The 15495-nt window shown below is 44.4% G+C and overlaps 1 long non-coding RNA gene across 1 annotated transcript; it reads right to left on the reverse strand.

Annotated features, from left to right (window-relative positions):
• Positions 1–2877: 2877 nt before the first annotated feature.
• LOC308345716 lies at positions 2878–15134 on the reverse strand. The gene is made up of 4 exons (XR_013967099.1): positions 14863–15134; positions 5857–5965; positions 3859–4021; positions 2878–3163 (listed from the first exon to the last, which is right to left on the reverse strand). It is a non-coding gene; the product is annotated as an uncharacterized lncRNA (long non-coding RNA).
• Positions 15135–15495: the final 361 nt, after the last annotated feature.

Here is a 15495-nt window from a genome sequence, read left to right on the forward strand (position 1 = left end):
TATCTGACAGAGATCACAAGTAGGCAGAGAGGCAGGCAGAGAGAGAGGAGGAAGCAGGCTCCCTGCAGCAGAGAGCCCGATGTGGGGCTCGATCCCAGGGCTCTGGGTTCATGACCTGAGCCGAAGGCAGAGGCTTTAACCCACTGAGCCCCCCAGGCGCCCCTTCTTTTTTTTTTTTTTTTTAACTGAAGTATAGTTAACACAGCGGGACATGAGTCTCAAGTACACAACGTAGGGATTCCGCATCCTCATCCCCAGGACTTACTCATTCCATCGCTGGAAGTCTGTCCCTTCCATCTCCCCCCCACGCCGGCCCCCCACAACCGTCAGTGTGTTCTCGGTATTTATGAGTCTGCTTCTGCCTTTTGTTTGTTTTGTTTTCTTAGATTCCTCTTTCAGTGAAATCGTATGGCACTTATCTTTCTCATCTGACTTATCTTACTTAGCTTATACCCTCTAGATTCAACTATGTCATTGCAAATAGCACAATCTCAAACTTTTTTAGAAATGGCTGAGTAATATTCTTCTGTGTGTGCATGTGTGTGTGTGTGTGTACACACACCACATCGTCTTTATCCATTCATTTATCAGTGGACACTTGAGTTGCTTCCATATCTTGGCTGTTGTAAATAATGCTGCTGTAAACATAGGGATGCATGCGTCTCTTTGAATCCGTGTTTTCATTTTCCTTGGTAAACACCCAGTAGTGGAATTCTTGAATTGTGTGGTAATTCTATTTGTAACTTTTTGAGGAACCTCCATACTGTTTTCTATGATGGCTGCACCACTTTGCATTCCCACCAACAGTGCATGAAGGTTCTTTTTTCTCCACATCCTCGCTAACACTTGTTTTCTTATAAGTGTTTCTTATTTATTTTTTTAAAAGATTTTATTTATTTATTTGACAGAGAGAGATCACAAGTAGGCAGAGAGGCAGGTGGAGTGGGGGGGACAGGCTCCCTGCTGAGCAGAGAGCCCGATGCGGGGCTTGATCCCAGGACCGCAGGACCATGACCTGAGCTGAAGGCAGAGGCTTTAACCCACTGAGCCACCCAGGTGCCCCTATTTGGGGCTTTTTTAGTGTTGAGTTGTACAAGGTTTTTTGTTTTTTTTTTTAAAGATTTATTTTAGGTAAAAAGGGGGGAAAAAGGACAAGGAGAGAGGGAGAGTCTTAAGCAGACACCCACACACAGCAGGGAGCCTGAAGCAGGCCTCCGTCTCACAACCCGAGATCACAACCTGAGCTGAAACCAAGAGTTGGTGCCACCCAGGTACCTCAAGTTGTAGAAGTTCTTTACATATTTTGAATATTAACCTCTTATCGGGTGTATTGTTTGCAAATATCTTCTCCCAAAATGCCTTTTCATTTTGTTGATGATTTCCTTCGCTGTGCAAAAGCTTATTATGTTGGTGTAGTTCTAACGGTTTATTTTTTCTTTTGTTTTTCTTGCCTGAGGAGACATATCTAGAGACATGTTGCGATGGGTGATGTCAAAGAAATTACTGCCTGTTTTCTTCCAGGAGTTTTATGATTTTAGGTCTCACATTAGGTCTTTAATCCATCTTGAGTTTATTTTTGTGTGTGGTGAAAGAAAGCGGTCCGGTGGCATTCTTCTGCATGGAGCTGTCCGGTCTTCCAAACACCGTCTGTTGAGCCTGTCTTTTCCCCTTGGATATTCTTGCCTCTGTTGTTGTGGGTTAATTGACCATATAATTGTGGGTTTATTTCTGGGCTCTCTATTCTGTTCCATTGATCTGAGTGTCTATTTTTGCTTACCCTGGTCTCACTCTTACTTTCTGTCTCTCCCTTTTTTGCGAAGCCTTTTTAGGGTTTACCAATTTCATTTATCTTTTCCAAGATCCAGCTTTTGGTTTTCTCTATTTTTGTTAGTTTTCTACTTCACAGATTTCTACTCATCTTTATTATCTCCTTTCTTCCTGTTACTTTTGATTTAATTTTTCTTGATTCCTAAGGTAGACCGCTAGATCATTGATTCAAAATTTCTCTTCTGTAATATAAGCATTTAAAACCATAAAGTTTCCTCTAAGCACAGCTTTATCTGCACCCCACATATTTTGATATGTTGTATTTTCATTCTCTTTAGTTTAAGGTATTTTTATTTATTTATTGAAGATTTTATTTGTTTGTTTGTTTGTTTTAGAGGCTGGGAGAGGCAGAGGGAGAGGGAGTGAGAGAATCCCAAGCAGACTCCCCACTGAACAAGGAGCTTGACTCGGGGCTTGATCCCAGGACCCTGAGATCATGACCTGAGCTGAAACCCAAAATCAGATGCTCAGCTAACTGAGCCACCAGGCACCCCTAACATATTTTTAAATTTTCCTTGTGGATTTTTTTCTTTGACTCATGAGTTTTTTAATAGTGTGTTGCTTAATTTCTAAATACTGGAGGCTCCTCTAGGTTTCTTTTTGTTATTATTTCTGTTTAAAAGAAAACCACAGACCCAGAATTGTATCATTTAGGTTAAGGCCCTAAGTTAGTAAACCAAGACTTAACACCTAACCTAATTACAGTTTCAACACCCCAGAAATGTAACCTTTTACCAGTGGATATCGGGTTCCTGATCAGCGTTAGGAAATACACTGATATATACTGATAGGCTCCTTCCGTTCCCCTTAAGAGGGTAACCTTGCCTAAGAATGGATTCTTTGCTTTAATTTCCTTTTTTCCACTCTTGCTCTACCTTTAAAAACCCTCCCTTTTCTGTAGCCCTTCGGAGATCTGCTCTACTTGCCAGTTGGGATGCTGCCCGATTCATGAATCCTTTAACAACACCCCTTAGATCTTCAGATTTACTTTGTTAAATTTTTTTTAACAATTATGATTCTATTGTAACCAGAGAACATACTCTAAGATGTCAATCCTTCATTATTTATTTATTTATTTCATGGTTTAGCATGTGGCTTATCTTGGGGAATGTTCATGTGTTCTTAAACAAAAAGTGTACTCTGCAGCTACTGGGCACAGTGTTCTGGACACAGACATGGACAGAAATGATGAGCGAGAAAATTACAGTTGTAGCCAGTGTGTAGCCAACAGTTCTAGAGACACTGGGTTTTCAAAACTTGTTTGGCAAATACCTTTGTCTTGGTGTTGCAGATCTTCAACTGAGTAGGAAATCAAAACACAAACCCAGGAACATTCCTTAAAAAAAAAAAAAGATTTTGTTTACTTATTTATTTGAGCGAGAGAGACAGAAATAGCAACAGAGAGCACGAGCAGGGAGGAGAGGAGAGAAGCAGGCTCCTGGCTCGATCCCAGGACCCTGGGATCATGACCTGAGCCGAAGGCAGACGCTCAACGGACTGAGCCACCCAGGCGCCCCACCCCTGCCTAGGAGCATTTCACGGGAGTCAGGAAGAACAGAGTCCTTACCAGCCCCCATGGCGGCTCCTCTTGAAGCACAAAGGACCCTGGTGGGCGTTTCACTGACGGCTCTTGCCTGCTGGTCAGCAGCAAAGCGGCAGGCGTTATCCCTCTGCCTCTCTCCTCCCCTCCCTACCTACACTGAAGCCGAATTCTCTTTGCAGTCAGAGATTCAAGGCCAAGGACTTTCTGCCATGTCTCAGTATGGTTTTTTCCCTGGTGGACTTTGATGTGTATCCCAACATAAGGCTATTCACAACTACATGGTTTATAGCAATGTTGGTTTCCTAGGTTGGGTTCTCAAAAGCAAATATTGAGACAGGAGTCATGTGCAAATGATTTATTAAGGAAATACTCCAGGGAGAAACAAGGGAAGGAGTGGGGGAGAGACATATAGGAAAGGTAAGACGCCAGCAAGAGTGTGGTGTTGGCCAAGCACCAACAGATACAGAGGGGAGCTCTGAAGGGCAAACCTTGTCTCGGAGTGGGTCCCTCCTCAGACCCCCACGCTGGTCAGTAGCCCCGGACTCAGAGGAGGAGGAGAGGCACATTAACTCCCGGGCACTTCTGGCAAGCTTAGTGTGCAAAGCAGCCCCTGTAGCCCAAGGGAGATCCTCAAACAGTCGCAGGGAGGAGCTGGAGGGTGACAGAACAGAAAGGGTGAAAGGGACTGTGATATTGGGATTTATAATAAGAGATATATATCTGGTCTTTGTCCCTGTTCCTGGCACAGAGCTCCTAAAATCCTTGGAATTGTCTAAATGATGAGAGTCATAAAGGTGTCTTTTCAAGTTGTGTGAATGAGGTGACCGAGGAAACCCTTAGGTCTCCCTAAGGGGAAGGTCTTGCCAGGGGAGCCAATTTTGTGATCAGAGGGTTGGAACTTTCAGTCCTACCCCCTGACCTCCATGGAGTGGAGGGGGGCTGGAGGTTAGTCATTTGCCAGTGGCTAGTGATTTTATCAGTTGTGCCTATGGAATGAATCCTTCATAAAAAACCAGAAGGATGGGGTTTGGAGAGCTTGTGGGTTGGTGTACAAGTATAGATTTGGAGAGACAGATGGTTGGAGAAGGCATGGCAGCTCTGTACCCCTTTCCCCATCCCTTGCCCTGTGTAACTCTTCCTTCAGGCTGTTACTAAGTTACATCCTTTTATAATAAATTGGTAATCTAGTGAGTTCAGTGTTTCTTTTTCTGTGAGCTGCTCTAGCAAATTAATTGAGCCCGAGGACGGAGCCATGGGAACCTCCAGTCTATAATGTTTGGTCAGAAGCCCAGGTGACAACCTAGACTTATGGTTGGCATCTGAAGAGGGGAACGATCTTGTAGAACTTTGCCTTAACCCATGGGATCTGATGTTATCTCCAGGTAGATAGTGTCAGAATTGAGTGGAATTAGATAGATGGTGATTCAGAGAATGACTTGGTGTGGGGAAAAAACAAGACCTGTTGGAATTGGAATCAGAATTGAAGGGACTGAAAGGGATATAGGTGAAACACCATTTGCTATGGTAGGACACTTACGAATGGAAGAGTGTGACATACATTTTTTTTAAACGCTTTGCACTACTTTAGTAAGATAGCATTTAGTATATGTTGGTTTTTAAGTGGGTGCCCCTGAGAGTATGGAAGAAAGTTTCATGGGTCAACCCATTAATATTTCCAGATAAGAAAGTCTTGTCTCTTTGAGAGCTATGCATCTCGTGCTTGCAAGAACTAAGGGCAAGATCTAGGCTGTTCGATTCAGGTATCTGCACATGCCTTGGACAATTTCGTTTTCAAATTCCTATTTTGCCACTTTACGGCCTTGCTGAACGTCTATGGTGAATTTCTTGCTGTCTCTGAGAGGCTTCACAGACTTCCTTCTCAGTATCGTCTATAAAGTGTATGTCCCATTGTATTAAAGGACAGGGGTACTTCAGATCTGACTGTGAAACCTTTCCGCAGCTCTTTGATGACAATAGCATCTTACATTTTGCTTATGATGATATTTCTGTATCTCCTATGAACATACATTTCTGTTTCTGTGATCAGTAGTTCTTCATCTGGATGAAATTAAACAGAGTAATCCATTGTATGCTTTAAAAACGGCAGGCACGGAGCCCTGGGTGGCTCACTTGGTCAAGCACCTACCCTCGGCTCAGGTCATGATCCCAGGGTCCCTGCTCAGCGGAGAGTCTGCTTCTCCCTTTCCCTTTCCCTCTGCCCCTCTCCTCCCCTTCCCTCCCCTGCACTCCTGTTCTGTCTCTCCGGCTCTCAAATAAATAAAGAAACAAACAAATAAATAAACAAAATAAAAATTGCAGGCACAAGAGTACTGTGACCCACAATGGGACATGTGAGAACATATGAGTAGCTCTCATCAGACTTCTTTACCATACTTGCTTTATTCACGTGAGCCATTCCTGGATCATGTGAGCAAAGTGAAGGAGAAGATTCTTGGGCGCCATCAAGTGGCCAACTGGGGTATTACCTCAGGTCACCTGGGTGAAGAGTCCAGCCTCTCAGATGTCCCCCTGCCCCACCGAAAGTGGGGGCTGGTTTTGGAGCAGAGCAACTTTCAAGAAAGTTGTCAGAGGAACCTGGTTGTTGGGTGAGGAAAACAAAGCAATGGCCTGAGAGGAGAGAAATGGTTGCAGCAGCCAAAGCATTTGTGTAAGGCGTAAAAAGTCCTTAGTCTAAAGACATTTGGAGATTTATTTCTCTTCATTGATTTCCCGGTTGGCCATAAATACGAACAACCCCAAAGTCACCTGGAGTCAATAAAAACATTGATAGATTTATTAGAAGGTACGTGTGTTGAAAGTTGTCAGGCCATCACCTGTGTAGAGAGGAGACATCAAAGGGGAACATGAACTGAAACCAGTGAACAGATCCATCTATGTACAAGACAGTGAAATGTCTCTGAGGCCATTATAGCTCAGTAAGGTGGACAGTAACAGCATCCATTGACAACCCGACTATTTGGGCACCTGGGTGGCTCAGTGGGTTAAGCCTCTGCCTTCGGCTCAGGTCATGATCTCAGGGTCCTGGGATTGAGCCCCACATCGGGATCTCTGCTCAGCAGGGAGCCTGCTTCCCCCCCCCTCCCGCTCTCTGCCTGCCTCTCTGCCTCCTTGTGATCTCTGTCAAATAAATAAATAAAATCTTTAAAAAAGAAAATCCAATATTTTAGTCGGGGTCCCAACAGGAAAGAGATGGCATGTTGAAAAGGGCACATTTGAGAGAGGTTAATGGAGAGATTACAGAAGTAGGGGTCAGGTTCAGGAAACCAACAAAGGATGTAACTAGTAACAGGGAGAAGCTATCCTCACACTTGAGAGGGCGAAGAGAAGCATGGTTATGGGAACGGCTCTCTAGTCCCACCCTTTGATCTACTACTGAGGCATGCCATTGGCCAAGCCCAGCTTCCTGATCCGGAAAGGAATGGACAGTGGATCTGAAGTGCAAACAGACAAAAATGTAATATACTCAACTTCAATTTGGCTTTAAAAATTCAGAGCATTTTACTTATTTAACAAGATTTCCTGAAGTGGGGAAGCTCCGTGGTTGGTATAATTGGGGATGTCATGGAGGACCCAAAGTCTCCATCTTTCTCCTCTGCCCTCCTCAGGCTAGATTCCTCCCCATCACAAGAAGGTTGCTGTAGCTCCAGCCACTTGACTCAGATCTGCCAACGTTCAGCAGAAGAGAATGACTCTCCCCGGGGGTCTGTTTTTGGGAATGAGGAAACCTTTCTCAGAAGTCTCCCAAGGAGATGTGTCCACATGTGTCACTGGAAGAACTTGATCCATACTGGAACAATCCCACCTAAGGAAAGGGTACTCAACTGGTCAAGATTTGCCCTGAGCTGGGGACAGTGTCAGTTTCTAGGAGAGGAGGGATGTGCATAGATGTTTGCATGAAATCAAGATTCCGTGAAGCAAAAGAGAGGGCAGAAAGCTTGTATGAGGGCAAACAGAGGGGATGCAAAAACCGTGAGGCAATTATCAGGTTTCTAGTATGTTGGAGTTGGAAATGGAGTGCAGGGTCTACTTGGGCCCAATGGATGAAGATAATACGACCACCCAGGATAGGTAAAATTAACACGAACATACTTGGACAGTAGGTAGGAATTGTAGTTTGGTTTTTAGAAGGAGTACTGTACCTGCCAGGGAGAAGCTCCCTCCCCTTTCAGGGGGCAGCCAAGTCAAAAATAGAAGAAAGCTCCAACCAGATAGATGTCCTAAGCACAGAACACAGGCTGGAGGCACACCTGGGGCTACCACCTGTGTGGAGAATTCTAATAGGCAAAAAGGAGTTGTCTCCATGAGTCTTTGTACAACAAAGGTGCTTCCCTCCCCCCCACAAATGGCAGAGAAGAGTGAAGTGCTTACTAGAATCAAGAAAATTAATGCTAAGGCTGACAGGACTTGTTTAAGGGAAAAGAAAGCCTTTTAGATTTCTAAACCTAGGTAATCATTTAATGTTGTTAGCTTGAGTTACAAGCAGTAGAGGTTTTATATTTGAAGCACAATTTAATATTTACCGTCATCAAAGCCAGACATGTCTAAGAAGGTATGCATTTGTGGTGGGCCCAAGTCCCTTGAGGAGGGCTACTTCCTTAGAAGAAAATGAGTGTCTCTCTCTTCCTGATTTGTCATCTCCAAGTAATGGGCTTGGTATTGGCATAACTATAATTTATGTTAGAGGCTTTGTGGCCCCTGAGAACACAAGAAGAAAGACAAATTGAGAAATCTCATTTGAGGCCTTTTAGTGAAGAGGAGGCAAACAGAAGGCTCTTCACATATTGGATGAGAACAGTTTCCAGGAAATGTTATGTTATTTAAATCACTTTTGAGGGGCGCCTGGGTGGCTCTGCCTTTGGCTCAGGTCATGATCCCAGGGTCCTGGGATCGAGCCCCACATCAGGCTCTCTGCTCAGCAGGGAGCCTGCTTCCTCCTCTCTCTCTGCCTGCCTCTCTGCCTACTTCTGCCTACTTGTGATTTCTCTGCCAAATAAATAAATAAATCTTTAAAAAAAAATCAATTTTGAGACTTAGTACAGGAGTTCTGGGCTGTAACTGTGGATTAAACATGCAAGTCTACATTCATTCCCTCTAAAACCCTTACTAAAACAACAGTAAACTGATTAAAAAAAAAAAAAAACCTACAGTATATCTACAAGGATGGGGACAACAGAGGAGACAACAGTAATACAATTTTGGAGGCTACATAACAGAAGAGGAAAGGTGATTATCTTAGCAGATCTCAGACGGGACCATTCCTGAGCCAGTAGTGGGATAAGGCAAAAACCAATTCAGTTTATACCACAGAATCCTAAAAAGGAACAACTATCAAAAGAACCAGGTATCTCTGGAATTAGGAGTGAAGGAAAGTCTAAAATAATGACGGTTAGGTGCAAGCAGCTTGAGAACAGTTCGATCCCTAGGTCCCTTATCTACTGCATGCCTTTGGGCTTGGTTTCCCATCAGCACACTCATGATGAGCATCTTTTCATTTAATTCTTTGAACATATTTTCTTTTACATTTTTGTATATATTTATAATATTTTCCTTAAAGTCTTTGCAAAATCCTACATCTGGACCATCTTGAGGTCAGTGTCTATTGACTGTTTGTTGTTGTTGCTGTTATTGTTGTTGTTAGTTAGGGTCTCGTTTTCCTGTTTTCCTGTGTGTGTAGGAATTTTAGATGACTTCGTGGACACTGTGGATGATACACTGTAGATGCTCTAGATTCCATTATCTGCTGGACCTCTAGTATCTGTTCTGTTCTCAAGTCTATAGCATGTTCTCTTAGAGAAGCCTCAGGCACTCTTCCCCAACACATGTGTACCCCAGCTCTCAGGCAGTGACACAGGGGACCTGCCACATAGATTTCTGCCTCCCACACGTGGAGCAACATCCCTTCCAGTGCCATAACCTATAGATTGTGTCTTTTCTGGCAACCCTGGACTCTGATCTTCGCTTCCACAGCACAGCAGGGCATCCCTACTCTGCTGCGACTCCAGCTTGCCATGCTGTGATTGGAAAACTGTTCCCCAGCAGAGAATCAAAATGATTTGGGGTCTATCTCCTGAGTTCCCCTTCTCTCAGAGATCATGGTCATGTACTGCCTATTGTCCCGTGTCTGAGAGCAGTGGCTCACATCTTTTTTCCAGTTATACCGTTGTTCAGGTCAGGAAAGTTAATCTGGTACCAGCATTATACCATCACTGGAACCCGCAAATGCCAGATTTTTATTTTCTTTTTCTTTTTTTTTTTTAAAGATTATATTTATTTGGGATGCCTGGATGGCTCAGTTGGTTAAGTGTCTGCCTTTGGCTCAGGTCATGATCCCATGGTCCTGGGATCGAGTCCCACATTGGGCTCCTTGCTCAGCAGTGAGCCTGCTTCTGCCTCTGCCTGCTGTTCTCCCTGCTTGTGTTCACTCTCTTGTTCTTTCTCTCTCTCTGACAAATAAATAAATAAAATCTTATTTTTAAAAAGAGATTATATTTATTTATCTGGCAGAGAGAGCACGAGTTGTGGGGGAGGCAGAGAGAGAAGCAGACTCCCTGCTGAGCAGGGACCCTGACTCGGGGCTCGATCCCAGGACCCTGAGATCGTGACTTGAGCTGAAGGCGGGTGTTTAACTGACTGAGCCACTCAGGTGCCCCTAGATTTTTATTTTCTTGTAGTATCCTCCCTCCTCCCCTTCTTCATCAATTTAAGACAGTTCTGTGTGTATTGGCTCAGATGAGAGATGAAGCAGTAATGAAAGCTACAGCTGTCCCCCGTTACCTGTGCTTTCATTATCCATGGTCACCATGGTTCAGAAGCAGATGATTCTTCCTTCTGACATAGCATCAGAAGGTCGGTAGTAGCCTAATGCTACGCCACGGTCCTACGTCATTCAGCTCACTTCATCTGTCACATGGGCATTCTGCCATCTCCCCTCCTCATAAGAAGGGTGAGGACAGAGGAGCGCCTGGTGGTGGCGGTGGGTTTGACTCAGGTCGTGATCTCAGGGTCATGATCTCAGGGTCGTGGGACTGAGCCCAGCATCGGGCTCCGCACTCAGCATGGAGTCTGCTTAAGATCTTGTCTCACTGTCCCCCACCCCTCCTCCCTGCACACTCTCGCATTCTCAAATAAATTAATAAATCTTCAAAGGGAAAAAAAGGATGAGTACAGAACAATAAGGTAATTTGAGAGGCAAGCCAAATTCATGTAACTTTCCTTACAGTATAGTGTTAGAATTGTTCTATTATTCGTTATCTTTATTAATCTCTTAATTTATACATGAAACTTTATCATAGGTATGTATGTATAGGGAAAAAACAGCATATGGGTTCAGTACAATCTGCGGTTTCAGGCATCCACTTGGGGGGCATGGTCTTGGAAGGACCCCCGAAGATAAAGGGGGACTACTATAGTCTGAAAACGATCGTTTCCAGAGGCCTGTGCCTATTAAGAAGACAGGGTTCTCTACGAAGACCAGGTAAAAGCCCCTTAAAAAGGGGAAAGATAAATGAGGAAGTGGTTCGTGAGAACAGTGATGAGGTGGGTTCAGAAAAGAAAGGCCTGGGGCCCTGCTTCCTGGCCAGCGCCCGAGGGAACATGACTGCAGAGAGGGCACTGGTGTCTAGATGTCTGGGCCAGCCATGCCCAGGCCGCCTCTCCAAGATCCCCACGTCCTTGCTTGGCACTGTGGCAGCAGAGAGACTCCCGTGGCCCCCAGACTGGGAATGGAAGTTGAGGAGAGAGTCCACTGTTGGGAAGAACACACAGGCCCAGGGAAAGGATATTACTTTGTGACTACGGAGAAGGATGACCAGGACTGCCCACCCTTGACACATTGGCACAATGTGAGCCTCTAGAACTTGGACGGCAGAAAGGAAAGAAGACCCCAAATTCCGGAGATTAATGTGCCGTCACTCTAGCTGATTAGGGTTCTACAACATAAAATTACCTACAGATAAAGAAAATGGTATTTATTGCACACCTGAGTTGGTAAACTGAGGTTCCCCTAGTAGGAAAAGCCACCATTTGTAAGGGCTTTATGGAGAGCTTCACACCCATTATCTCATTTGAAACCTCATTTCATGTGATGCGAGTTCACTGCCTCATCCTCCCCTGAGGACTCGTCTGACAAGGCGGACGTACCACCCAAGAAAAACTTCATAAAAACAGACGTTTACTCTGCTGAGCTATCCAGCGATAACTGCGGAGTTCTTCTAGAATATTCAGTGTTATCCACAAGGAACCAGGCATTATGCTAAGGGCTTATGGCACTTCATCCTCATCCTAAAACTGTGAGACATGTACTACCACCTCCATTTTTCAAATATGAAAACAACTTCAGAGTTGTCAAATGATGCGGCTGTTAGATTCAAACCTACTTTATTTATAATCCATGTGCAAAACTAGATCCAGGCGTCTAATAGGAACACCTACAATAGGATTTATGAAGTGAGTTTATTTATAGTTCAAATACACAAATTCCCTTTTATTTTCGGCAACAACCATTCTAAGATTAAAGGAATAATCTCCTTGGCTAAATATTGTATTCTGGGAAGCCGTTAAACAAGACCTTTGCAGCTGACATTGTTCTTTCTGTTCTTTTATCTTTCTGAACTTTAGTTTGGATATTTTCCATTGGCCTGTCTTCAAGTTTACTAAGCTCTTGTCTCTGCTGTGTCCACTCTGCTGCTCAGCCCATCTGAATTCTTTATTTCATCCCATTCTTTATTTCATTCTAGAATGTTCATTTGGTTTTCACATATTCCAATTCCCTATCAAAATTCCCCACTTTGTCAGCATTTTGTCCACTGCTCCCACTATTTATTTTTTTAAGATTTTATTTATTCATTTTAGAGAGAGAGAAAGAGAGAGTGGTAGGGGGAAGGGGCAGAGGGAGAGAGAGGGTCTCAAGCAGGCTCCCCTCTGAGTGTGAACACAACTCGGGGCTCAATCCCATGACCATGAGATCATGACCTGAGCTGAAATCAAGAGTTGGATGCTCGACAGACTGAACCACCCAGGCGCCCCTTCTTTAACATATTTAAATAGTTATTTTAAATCCTTAACATCCAGATCAGATGTGGGTCTACTTTTATTGTCTCATTTTTCTCTCTTGGTTATCTGTCACGCCGCCCTGCTGTATTAGTTTCCTATTGCTGCTGTAATAAATAACCACAAATTTAGTGGTTATTTATTACAGGACAACACTGATTTATTATCTTCTGGTTCCGGAGCTCAGAAGTCCAGCAGTCTCACTGGGCTAAAGTGAAGGTGTTGGCAGTGCTGGTTCCTTCTAGAGTCTCCAGGGAGAATCCATTTCTTTGTCTTTTCCAGCTTCTAGGGACCACCTGCGTTCCTTGACTTGTGACCTCTTTGTCACATAAATCCAGCTTCTGGCTGCCTCACATCTCTGACTACTGACCCTGACCCTCCTGCCTCTCTCTCACTGGAACCCTTGTGCGTTTATCAGTACCCCACCCCCAATAAACCAGGATCCTTTCTCCATCTCAAGACCCTTAACCACATCCACAAAGTTTCTGCATCCACAGGTTCTAGGAATTAGGACACACACATCTTTGGGAGGCCACCTGAACGGTCTACTGTACCAGTTTTTTCTATGACTTGTAACTTTCTGCTATATGCCAAATATTGTGTATAAAAGAACCACAGAAGTTGAAGGTAATCATATTTTCTCCAGAGTTTACCCATCCTCTGTAAGGCAACGTAGCCCCAAGGGATGGTGCTTCAATCCAATTAGGAATTGTGCTGAGTTGGAGTGAGTTGCATCTTTAATTGGACTCTGTCCACCTCTGTTTTTAATTATCTTGAGAATGAGACCTGCCTTATGTCTGTTGCAGGCCCTTCCCTAGTAGGACTCTACTTTTCAAACACGAAGAGACAGCAGATTTTACTCTGTCTTTCCAGCCCAGGCCCCAGACAGGCCCTCCCCTCCCCTACCCCTCAACTCCCCCCCCCCCCCCGTCTACTGTAGCACTTACCAAATATCCCAAGGAGAAAAGAACCTCATATCTAGATTCTAGCCTATAACAATAGCCTGAGTGGCTTCAGCAGTTCAGTGTAAACCAAGCCCAATCTTTAGCCTATGCCCAGACTTCACAAATGACCCAGGAAAAAAGGACAAATGATCCCAGCTCCTCTAGAAAGGGCTCTTCCTTCTCTGCTTCCACTGCTCTGTGATGTCTTTAAAAATATGATTTTTGAAGTTTATCCTTTCCACCCCCTCCCCCGCCCAATCATTGTAGCAGGAATGATGACCTACTGATACCTACTACATCCTACTCAGAGACAGAAGTTCCTTGTGGGTAACACTGAATATTCTAGAAGAACTTTGCAGTTATCACTGGATATCTCAAAAAGCTCCTTGCATCTTCTCAGCAAACATAACACAAGGCAGGCTATGTATATATAACCTTAAATTCATTCGGTTGTTTATTTATTTATTTAAGGCATGGAGCCCAGCACAGGATTTCTACTCATGATCCTGAGATCAAGACCTGAGCTGAGATCAAGAGTTGGACGCTTAACTAACTGAGCCACCCAGGTGCCCCTATTTATTTTTTTAAGATTTTTTTTTAAGGTTTTATTTATTTGAGAGAGAGAGAGTGTGCTTGGGCACAAGCAGGGGGGAGGGGCAGAGGCAGAGGGAGAAGCAGGCTCCCCGCTGAGCAGGGAGCCCCACAGGGGCTCAATCTCAGGACCCTGGGATCATGACCTGAGCCCAAGGCAGCCACTTACCTGACTGAGCCCCCCAGGCACCCCTAACCTTAAATTTAATTAAGATCTTTCTCCATACCTAGTCTCTCTCTCTCTTTTTTTTTTAAGATTTTATTTATTTGACAGAGAGAAAAAAAACTCACAAGTAGACAGAGAGGCACGTGGGAAGCAGGCTCCCTGCTGAGCAGGGAGCCCGATGTGGGGCTCAATCCCAGGACCCTGAGATCATGACCTGAGCTGAAGGCAGAGGCTTAACCCACTGAGCCACCCAGGCGTCCCCATACCTGGTCTCTTAACTGTTCTTTTTTTACTTTGCTCCAGGGTGGTTAGGGATATAAATATACTTATCTTACTAACACACACTTTGAAAATTCAATACAGTTGATGTAATAGGATTTGTTCTTCCTAAGGTTTATCAAATACCGTTGCAAACTCTAGTTTTTATATTTTTAGAATCCTGTATTTAATACTATTAATAGGTAACATTCTCAGTGTGTAAATGTCAAAAGATATAAAAAAAAATATACAGCGAAGTCTTTCTGTGATTCTTTCCCCCATTTACTCAGTTCCCATTCTATACTAAGTATCCTTGATTATTTGTTTCTTACTTATCAGAAAAGATTAAATGCATTTGCAAACAGATTCGTATAAACACTACCACCCCCTTTTATTACACAAACCGTCGTATATTATGCTCCCCAGTTTGCACCTTGTATTTTTTAAGTTGAAAGGGAACTTACCAGTTCATGTACTTGACCTCCCAGCAGGATCCAAGGCATGGGACAATCCCGTCAGAACCCAGTTTCTTTCCCGCTCCGGCCTGTACTCTCCTCTGTGGTGGTTTCTTCCCCGGTTAGCTCCCACTCCTCCTCTGCCTGGTGCTTCCCTCCCAGTCCCGGTTCCAAGATGTCACCCTAACAGGCTAGCAACCCCACCAGAAAGGGTGCACCTGCCAGGCTCCCAGTACATTCTAGCAAGGGACTAGCTGGAATCCCAGGCCCATCCCTCAACCAATCATGGGGACCAAGACAGTGGGAGATGCTGACTGGCCAGACGGAAGTCACCTGACCACCTCTGGAGCTCTAGACTCTAGAGGTCAGTCCCCCAACGGCATGGGCTGGGAGTTGGAAGGGTGCCTCTCCAAAGGGATATTGAGGTGCTGTGAGCAGAAAGGTGAAAATGACAGACATCTGCTACTACGAAAGATGCTGTTTCGTTGTCTTTGGAGTTGCTTGGGGGGGGTTTTGGCTCTTTCATGCCTGGAAACTGTGTTGTTATGCCTAACACAGGTGTGGCTGAGGGGACACAACCACTAGCACTGACCTCTTGGAAAACGCCTCAGGGCGCAGAAGGGCTGCTCAAACTGTCTTTTG

Source organism: Martes martes (assembly GCF_963455335.1).
Source record: "Martes martes genome assembly, chromosome: 7".
NCBI classification, from domain to species: Eukaryota; Metazoa; Chordata; class Mammalia; order Carnivora; family Mustelidae; genus Martes; species Martes martes.